The 10,935-nt window shown below is 37.1% G+C and overlaps 1 long non-coding RNA gene across 1 annotated transcript; it reads right to left on the bottom strand.

Annotated features, from left to right (window-relative positions):
* Positions 1–3,964: 3,964 nt before the first annotated feature.
* LOC125248142 lies at positions 3,965–5,174 on the bottom strand. Its single transcript, XR_007180252.1, has 3 exons — positions 4,793–5,174; positions 4,530–4,698; positions 3,965–4,020 (listed from the first exon to the last, which is right to left on the bottom strand). It is a non-coding gene; the product is annotated as an uncharacterized LOC125248142 (long non-coding RNA).
* Positions 5,175–10,935: the final 5,761 nt, after the last annotated feature.

Below are 10,935 nucleotides of genomic sequence, written 5' to 3' on the forward strand. Positions count from 1 at the left end.
AAATGTCTCCCTGTTCTTGTGAACTGAACATGCAGTGAGAATTGTTTGGGAACTTTCATTTGATAAGTTGAAGACTGGTCTGACTTCAACCTTGGGGAGTCTATGTATCTGTGTATGTGTTGTGCAGGTCCGACAGTGGCATTTTAGCTGTAGACCAGCTGACTCCAGGTCGGGACATCATCGTGACGAATGGAGATATGATTCTGACTCTCTGTCCATATGTTTGCTTCTTCTTAACCAATCAGAATAATCTTTACCCTATCCATGACGTAGTAGGAGATCCTGAAACTGCTGTGTGAAAATGTTGTATGCAGAGCAGCCTACAAACTCCTTGAGAGACTGAAGCTGACTTCTGCTGATTGAAACTGCAAACTATTCTTCAGTAAAATTTCTTCAATTGATTGCATCTCTGACTCCGGGTCTTCATTCAACATATCTGGCCAAGGGTCTTAAACTGTACTTCCCCTACAGTGTGAAGGAGAGAGATGATCTGACAAGCTTTTGCAAACACAGCATGTGTTCTTTGGTTTGCTACAAAGTGGGAGTCTTTCAGGCTTTTAAATTCTTTTAATATAATGTAAACAACATACACATAGCTTATGGAACAAAACAATGGAATTGAACATTTCCTTAATTCGTGGTGTTCTCCTCCGTCACCCACTGTGGCGGCCAAGTTTTCCCACTGTAATACAAATTGTTTGTTATGATTATTATTATTAATTTAGGTTTTTACATCAGCCATGAATTCAAAACAAACATGACAAGGTTAAGAGCAATGAGGAACAGCAAGCCACCCCTTCATTCGTAGGTTTATAAACTTACCTGCCTATGGTAATATTTCTGTTAAGGTTTGAATATGCATTACCTACAGTTCAGCCATTTATTTGAAATCATATACCTCTGCTCTGAAGGTATCCACTGTAAAAGACCTCTGCAATTTGCTGCACAATAATAGCCTTGAAAATTTGGTCATGAAAGACATCCCAAGCCTTTGGACTTTTGTAAATGCCTTTAACCAATGTGTGTTACTTTATCATCACAATGTCAACATCTAATTAAAATGCAATGTAAAAAAAAAAAAAAGGAAATCCTTGTTCAGAATAAATTAGTGATTATGTCTAACATATGTCTCTCAATTATGGCAGTCAGGTTTGTCCCATAGTAGTATTTTTTCATTATTTTATAATAATGAATTTATACTGGGGTGCCTTTATATTACTGAGGTTATTATGTTTTTTTTAGTTCAAAAATTAAAAAGTAATTTTTCCTAGCCTGATTTCATGTTTGTCAAAACTATTTATATTTCCTTATTAAACTAAGGTCTAGTCCTGGCTTAAGCTAATCCCTGTCCGGGAAACCATCACTAAATGTTTAGTTTAAATCAATAGAATGTATCCTTCAATTAAATTAAATTAAATTATAAAAGTAAGTTATTATTATTTAGTTTCTTAAAAAAAGTATTACTCACCCCAGACTTTTGAATGGTAGTGTATTTATTTTTCATTAACATTTATTTATTATTTTTTTAAGATTTTGTCCTCCATATGTAGTCAATAATCTGTGAACTTGCAGTTACATTTACATTTATGCATTTGTCAGACGCTTTTATCCAAAGTGACTTACATTGCATTATACTATACATTTGTATCAGAGTATGTGCAATCCCTGGCATCGAACCCATGACCTTGGAATTGCTAGTGCCATGCTCTAACCACTGAGCAGTTAATGTAATTGCAACCAACTTCATTTGGATCCCCTGGAAAAACATCAAAGTTAGAGGGTTAAGTGGTTTCCAGTTGAGGTGCTGCAATTCCACAGAGTACATTTGCGACTTTTAATTATTGTAAAGCTAACCTTCTGCATTTTGCAGCGGATCACCCTCTTCACAGGATAGAAAGAGTCCCCTTCTGGGATTCCATGGTTACATTCTGAAAGAGCAAAAAACAGTACATGAGTTTGATCTCATACATCTTCATCAATGAATTAAAAAATAATTTTGACAGGCAACACATAATGTATTTATGACTTAATTATATCTGGCTAAGGCAAAATAATAACTGTACTTGAAGTCTGATTTGAAATGGAGAAATGTAAATCTAGGAAAGCTTTATAACCTCTGGGTGATTTTTCCCCCCTCAATTTCATATCTGAGGCTGCAGAACTCTTCTTCTTCTTTTTATTGCTTGCAGACGTATCTGTTGAGATTAAGGAAATGTATCTGTGAAGAGCTGTTATTACAATAAATACTGGTCTAAATATCTTTATTCAAATAACAAATATATAATATCACATTACAATTGGAAAGATATTGATTGTAATCTTTTGCAGGGCACTCATTGAAATACATGGATATTGTTTAACCATATGCTGTATGGTCACTTCTTCGCTCTACCAAGGTTTATAGACTACAAGATGTACACACAGGAGACCAATTGAAGGAAAACTCTGGAAGATGAGGGGGAAAACAATGAATTTAGTTCCTCCTACACATATTACCTTTCTCCTATAACCTCAATATTGATGGGAGATGTGTCTTCCAGACAGATAATGCTTCAATTCACAGAGCACATTGTCTCACAGAATGATGAGAATGATTTACGTATTTTCTTTATTTAAGTATGAAAATTTTGTCAATCTGATTCAATGTGTTTTACAAACCCTAATTTCAACAAGGCTGAGTCAACTGTACATTCAAAATGACTGAATATTTGCAAAAAAACCAATAAAGCTTTTCAGTTTTTTTCAGTTTGAACATTAAATATCTTGTCTTCATTGTACATTCATGAATATAGGAACTTCACTGCAATAGGGGTTTGTATGATCATCACGGGCATAATTTATATGTGTATAAACACGTAAACAAACTGAGTAATAAGAAACTGATTACACTGACAAATTATTGATTTATTTGGTATAGGTAACCATGTAATAAGCAGGATAATGTGTAGCAAGGCGATTGTTATAGCGAATACAACCCCTTCAGATTGATTCAAGTACTGATCAAACTGGCGTGGTTGTATTAACACACTAATAACAACTGCGTAGCTATACATTATCCCTTACTTAACAGAAAAAAGCATAGGATGGAAATTGTTACAGACATGTATTTTGATGTGTGTGTGCACATACTGAGCTTGTCCATATACACAGTAGACTGAAGTGAATTATATATACAGCTAAAAATGAGGCACCAAACACCCACAGAAGACGTTGGATGTGCAACAGTGCTCTCCATCATCATCAGTTCCTATTTAGATTGAAGCTGTTCTGGTGGCACGTTGTGGCCGATACGACCTCAGTAATTCACTTGCCAGTAGTTTGTTTTTGCTTCAGCATCTGTAAATCATCCTGTCAGAATTTTAAAACATTATACTTCCCTTCCCTTTAGTAATATTTGAAAGACAAGATATCCAGATCTACTTATTACAGTAGATACTGGTATAACACCTCAGAAGTCACATCACACTAATCAGTCACTTTTTTTTTTTCAAATTTAAATACATTTCCTTATTTATTATTATTATTTATAATGACCATTTATTAGTAGTATTATTTCAGTTTAAGAAGGAGAGACAGATTAAATGTTTAACATGGTTATCGTGTATACCATGATTAAACAACATATGAAAAAGAAACACGACTAGCAATTGAATCATGATTTATATGCTATTTGAAAAAATCAGCAGAACTTACCGTGTTTTTGCTGAGGTTGTTCAGTGATGGGTAGGATGGGAGAACTGGTGGTGGGCTGGATGGGAGGAGGACTGGTGGTGGTGGACTGGATGGGAAGAGGACTGGTGGTGGTGGACTGGATGGGAGGAGGACTGGTGGTGGTGGGCTGGATGGGAGGAGGACTGGTGGTGGTGGACTGGATGGGAGGAGGACTGGTGGGAGGAGGACTGGTGGTGGTGGGCTGGATGGGAGGAGGACTGGTGGTGGTGGACTGGATGGGAGGAGGACTGGTGGTGGTGGGCTGGATGGGAGGAGGACTGGTGGTGGTGGGCTGCTGGTTAGTACAATCTAAATGGTACAAAAAGAGAAATGTATTCACCTCCTGTAATAAGAACAAATGTCCCTTTTTTTTCTAGCAGGGACTATGCTCCATTAGGAAACATCCTGTACATTTGTCTTTTGTATTCTTCTGTCTATAAATGCTGCCCTATGGACTCATTATCTCATATGAACCTGATCGATTAGGTGTTTGGTCCATAAACCATCAGAAAATTTAAAAAAAATGCTGACCAGTGTTTCCCAAAGTCAAAGATGATATATATATAAATATATATATATATATATATATATATATATATATATATAAATATCAATTAATTATTGCAGCTCTAAAAGAAACACCTATTGGATAAAACAAAGACCAAATTTGATGAAGCAACAGATGAATAGCTATTTTTGGCCCATTGTGGTTTGCCCTGTGACAGCAGTACCAAGAAAATGCCCAACTGTAATTGCTGTGTCCTATTTATTTTTATGTTGACTATGGAGTAAGATTTTAAATAATCACACACACTTACCATTAATTAACAGTTCAAAGAGAGCCTTCATCCTGTCAAGGCATTTTTCAGAATGATCTGACAGCTGCCATTTTGGCTGGAGGACTTGTGCGGACCAGGTTTTCTGCTTTTTGGTTTTCTTTCCAATAAAGACTATGGCCTTGTACCCCAATGTGTTTAACTTTTCCACCTGAAAATAAAGATATATATTATGTAATATATACAGAAATATAAGCAATTATAAATGTCTTAAACATTGTGGGCTACAGACGTTAAACACATACCAAGACAGATGCCTCATCAATAACATGAGAGGTGGTTTGGTTTTTGTTTCGGTTTTTTAACCACGTCTCCTTTCTGTCCTCAAATTTCTGAAGTTTTTTTTGCCAGTCTTTGCTTTCTTGGCTGCACTGATTGGCAATATTTGCAGGTCTTGGTGGCCACACCAATAGCTGCTTTGCAACCAACACATGTTGTAATTGTTGACCCTCGTGGCATCTTAAAACTAGAATAAAAAACAATAAAGATTTAATAACCAAAGAGACAAAGGATCTGCCTTATTAGGTGTTACATTATAAATGTTTGTAATTTGGCCTATTTCAGCATTATCAGTAGGCAGGTGTCAGATATCAACACTTCATGTGTGTTTTACATTTTTAAACACGATACAGCACGAGATATCGTTAATGTCGATTAGTTATTTTAATGACAATAAATTTCTGCCCTTGAGCCGCCAATTTGTTTTGATGACCTGTGTTTCATCAGTTGCAGTGCATTGTGGGATTTGTAGTATGAGTGAGTGGTGGGAGAGCGATTTACCGCAGGCCATTAATAGACATATGAAATTATCCAGACACGGAAAAAAATTATATATGACTTTTAGTCCATATCGCACAGCCCAACTACAGATTCTATACAACAATTACCTATACTCCATAGTTTCATATAGCTCCAAGTTGATCTCTGTTTTCATCTAGGCATTGTATTTTTGTGTGAATGATTTTACCACTTTTCTTACTGTAGCTCCTAAAGTTTTCAATTTATCATATTATTCTGACCTCGATTAGCATATTGCCGCCAACTGCAGCTAATGTTAAATGCGATGGCTAATATAATTCCCAATAAACCCCTATGTCATTGGACACATCCCTATAAATTTATGGTGATAAATAATTAACGAATGATGGCGTAGACGCCGCTAACTAACTTTTTTATTCAGGTTCCGTTAGTATATGTATATATCACTACGTATAAGCCTATTCATTACCTACCTTTGAGGATGTACAAGTTTAAATGGTGGGTGGCTGAAAGAGCGAAAGCGACCCCCTCAATCTCTTGTCAATCTGCTTTACCTCTGTGCATCTGTGATAGGGCAACCCACGTGTCAATCAATGACCTCTCGCAGCTACGTTACCCACATGTAAAAACGTGATGCCACTTATGTATGTTGTTCGGGTCTGTTTGACCCGTTTTCATTTTTTTTCAAAAGAAAAATAATATGATTAATTATTTGTTAAAACTCAGACACTTTGGCCTTGGCTCATTTTCTGTGAAGAATATAAATTTATTTAATTATTTAGCAGATGCTTTTTTACAAAGCTACTTAAAAAATAAATACAATATTACAATAGAAAATATATCTGACCACACACTGTACACCACATTTATATTACACAAAGGATGTTCGGGTCCCGGGGCTAATAAAAGTGTGGAAATTGTAGGTCCTGTGTACCTTTATCTCCCTCCTGTCAGGGCCTGCTGTGTGTGTGTGTGTGTGTGTGTGTGTGTGTGTGTGTGTGTGTGTGTGTGTGTGTGTGTGTGTGTGTATGTGTGTGTAAATAATGATCTAAATGAGGATGTTTGAGAATTTTTGTATCTTTATGATTTTGGAGGGTTTTATGCCAGGATGACCCCAACACAATCATTCAAATAATTTATATCTGCCACAGCAAATAGGCTACACAGTGCATCTAGTTAGATTTAAGTAGACAAAAAAAGTGTGTGCAGTGCTTTATTGGATGGTAAACTAGTATATAACTCTCTCACACTTACACACAATCTCTCTCTCACATGCATGCACATACTCATGCACACACACACACACACACACACACACACACATACACACACACACACACACACTGTGGTGGCAAACAAAATCAACTCCGACTCTACTGCATAAGAGACAAACACGCCCAATTGTCTTTAAAGCTTTTATTTCTTGCAAGAAAGGTCAGACAGGTCATACAGAAACACAAGTAGCTGCAGAGTGTAAGACCAAGAACGAAAGCTTCCCCACACTTTTATATCTCTAACCTCCAAGGCCGAAGCCTCTGTCCTTTTACCATATTTGGAACATCCCTTAGTGGCTGTAACTTTCCACACATTGTTAGCACAGACATACTTTTTAACATACATCTTGCATGTCCCCATACCATATCTTGCTTCTTTCCTATTTCTAACATCTATGTTAACACTATGTTAAACATTACCACTTAAGCCAACATCATACCATGTTCCATAAGCATCATATTTCACAAGAATACAGGTAAAAAAACATATGAAAAATTAAAATTTCCACAACAATTCCCTCTTCTTATCATTCATTGATAACTAATGATTACTTCTACTTCATTTCACATCACACTCTTAAATTTGTGAAGAAAGTTAGAAAATGCTTAAGGCTTTTTCTGTGGGGATAGACCCTGTGTTTTAGCAAGCTAAATAGGATAGATGAAGAATGGGCTTTACCATGAAGTCAAATACCTCTGTCACATTCTACTATCACATTCTTTGAGGATTAACCACTAATCATCCATATTCATCTTAAAGTATCTTATATAGTAAACTGAAGTTCTTACGTCACATTTATGCTCTTCATTTCTGATCTTCATACAAACAACAAATTCAGATACATCACCCAATCATAGAAATCCTTCATTTTACAGACATATAGCATGCAAATTTAGATTCTATAACATCTTATCACAACAGATCCCTTTTGTAGCCCATGATGTGTCATTGTCCAGCCTCAGTGGTGATTTGGAATTCCTTGAGCTGGTTTCACCTGCATACGGATTTTAGACAGGATGCAGATAGAAATAGAAAACATAATAGAAAATAGAAAACATTTCTTTGCAATAGTTCAACATGTCATGTTCACACAATTCTGTTGATGCCACTCGTTGTTTAGCCCCTTCTATTCCCAAAAATGGGCTCTTCCAACCTAATTAAAAATTTTCAGGCATATTTTCAGCCATACATTCGTTAGTTACCATCCCCCTTTTTTGATGCATTGTTCATCATCAATTGATCATAGTGGTTGGAGACATGTTTCTCTAAACAACATTTTCCATCAACACTAAACTAAAATCCATCTTCAATTCTGCAACCAGATTTTCTCCAGCTTTCTCTGTCTCTGAACATGCTCTGTAAAGAGTTAGAAAAATCAACGTTATTTTCAGATGACAGATTACACACAATCTCCTGTGTCTGCTCCAGCACTCCAAAACAGAAACCTTTTTATTAGTTTGGGCACAAACAGAAATTCAAACCACAGCACCCCAAAGATTGTCTACCACACCAACCTAACAATGGGCACCTGTGTAGATGGTCACAATTCTTTCCACCTTGAGTTCTCCCTTGTATTCTGTCATAAAAGCTCCTAACTTCTCACTGTAATTCACATTGTCACTCTTTTCAACCCAGTCTGTAGTCTCAACCCACTCTCTGACAAACAGGACCACTTCATTCTTATGTCTAGCCCAAAATTTAGCAGGTACCTCAGCCAATGCTGGGTGTACTTCTGAAGCACAATGATTTACTGTTGAATGATTTTCTGTACTCTGTTTCTCTAATTGATCAGTTCTAAGTTCTTTCAGTCAGTCTACCCCCTCCAGTGAGGTTCAAAACTCATGTGCGTATACCAAATAGGTAGAGGACAGTAGCCCTGAAACCAACACTTCACATTCCATGGTCACAACTTCTCCTTCGCTATTCTGGCCTGTTGTTTTGTCTCTGAAGACAGAGCCATCTACAAACAACACGTCCTCACAGTTATCAAATGGTTTATCTAGCAGGTCAAGTCATGATGTACAGACTTGATCAAGGATAGTCAAATAACAATGATGTTTCTTCTCATCATCCTTCGTTCTATGAAGGTTACTGGGCTCTCTGGATAATCTTGTTTACTGCCAGTGTGTCACTGTTTCTCTGCCGTCAAGCCTACATCTTACATTTAGCATTGTGATCACACATAGCTGACAGTGTTTAAATTCAGACCCCAAGTTGAATTTAGACAAGGGGTTTTAACGCATGGACGGCAATCTTCAATTTCACAATTCCAATTTTCCATAAATACTTAAACTTACTAATCCAGAGAGTAATTCAAATCAACATCATAAATGACAAAAGTAGTCATAATTACGATTAGTGGACAGAGCTGGATAAACAATCCACTTAAAGCTTGTCCCATGTTCTGTATCGTCTTTTCATCAGATTCAATCAAAATATCTGCTTCTCAAAATTTCTCGTTTCACTTAACCCATCTGTAACGATAAAACACTCATTCACACTAGTTAATGACATATACACTCTCTATGGGGACAGAATATTTCCCCAAACTAACACATACAAAGAGTCCAGTCACTCTCACACTCACTCACATTAGCCACACATGACTATAAACTGCTCACTTTCAAAGTTGCTTTTGGTGTTAATTCTAAAAGCACATCTTTAAACTTCCCATTGTTCTGTAGATCTTTACTTAGTTTGTTTACATGATCTTTTATTCAGTCTCAAAACATCTCTGTTCATTATACTTATTTTTCACAAAAGTCAGCTGGGTTGTTTTGGTTCTAGTCTCATTGCTTTGATTTGTTTAAACATTAGCAGACTGATAACAGACAGAGTGTCCTTGCCCCTACCCCAGCTGTCTCTCTCTCTTACTGCACAAATAATCAATTCAGCAGCCTCTCAAGACTGTAACTTAGACCGAATTTAACATCAAATTACTATACATAACCCTTAGTCAAATGTAAATGTTTTAACTTTCAAATAAAGAAAACATTACCACCATCTAAAATATGTTATGCCAGTTGCCTTTTCTGAGGGTATCTTTAGTTTAAATGCTGAATGCACTTAACTTTCTCTTGAATCTGCAAAATCAGTCTTCATCTTTAACACCACCATTGCCTTGGAATTATCCTCTGCCATGTCTAATGACCTGCAGGAGTAAAAACTATGATAGAAACACATTAGTTCAAAATCACACAGCCTCATGAATTCAGGGATTCATCATCCTGCTGAATCCTAAACTTCTATACAGTTCTTGCCAACAGGGCAACCAACATCATGTTACTAAATTTTACTCTGGTCTCCCCAGAACTTAAGGACAATCACCTCATGTTCTCAGTCGGCTCTTGAAAGCTCATTCTCATCAGCTTTATATCAATAGTCTTTTCCCTCAGGGTCTTGTCCCCTGGCATAGTTGCTTGTCACAATGAAAAACAAGCCCTCTCAGGAACGCGGTTTCTGGTGAGTGGTATAGAGGAGCATTTTTGGGTCAGACTGCTGTTCTTCTCACAGGTCATTCCCCCTTCATGATGCTGCTGGCCTCACAGACATCCTGCTCAACTCTCATACCCATCTCACATAAACACCTCCCATCAGGGTAGATGCCCAGTGGCGGCAACCCCCTGCCTTAGGTTGTCCTCATCTGGCCAAAAAGCATCTTACCCGTCATTGAGAAATCACCTCGTGCACACTGGTTACCGCTCTTTCCCATTCCAGATCTTTGACAGTTTTCTTCACCAGAATCAGGTGTTTTCTGGAGCTTAGGGAAGTTGCATTCAAGAGCCACCAGAGCCATTGGACTGCCTAATAGTGTTAAAACATGGAGACAGGTTAATAACAGCAGTATTTAATCACTAAAATCATTAGACTGTGCATTCTCTCAGCAGCAGCATATCAGTGCTGAGACTATACTCTGTGAATTTAATTCACAACTGTCCATTCAGTGTAATGTTCTGCCACATCTGTACCTGGAGCCATCAGCCCTGCACATGGTGGTGACAAAGATCAGACAAAAAGTTACTGGTCATAGAAGAAATTCATCAAAATATTCACTTCTGACCTTCAAGGTCTATATTACTAATTTAAAGACCTCTTTACACTCATTGAGTTTCCCTTTAACAAATTTAACCGTTAATTTCCCTCTTCATGGCAATCATTTCTTTTAACATCTCTGTGTCCATGATTTTCAACTGAGACACTGTGCTTCACTATAAATAGCTTGTTATCTCTTATGACACAAGCTCAGATAGCAGCTTTTAGCTGACTTTGAGTGAGAGACTGAGGATTTCAGGACTGGTACTCTGCCTTTTATAACTTTTAACATCAAACTTTGTCTACTGTCTTTTGACTCTGG

Source organism: Megalobrama amblycephala, linkage group LG16 (assembly GCF_018812025.1).
Source record: "Megalobrama amblycephala isolate DHTTF-2021 linkage group LG16, ASM1881202v1, whole genome shotgun sequence".
NCBI classification, from domain to species: Eukaryota; Metazoa; Chordata; class Actinopteri; order Cypriniformes; family Xenocyprididae; genus Megalobrama; species Megalobrama amblycephala.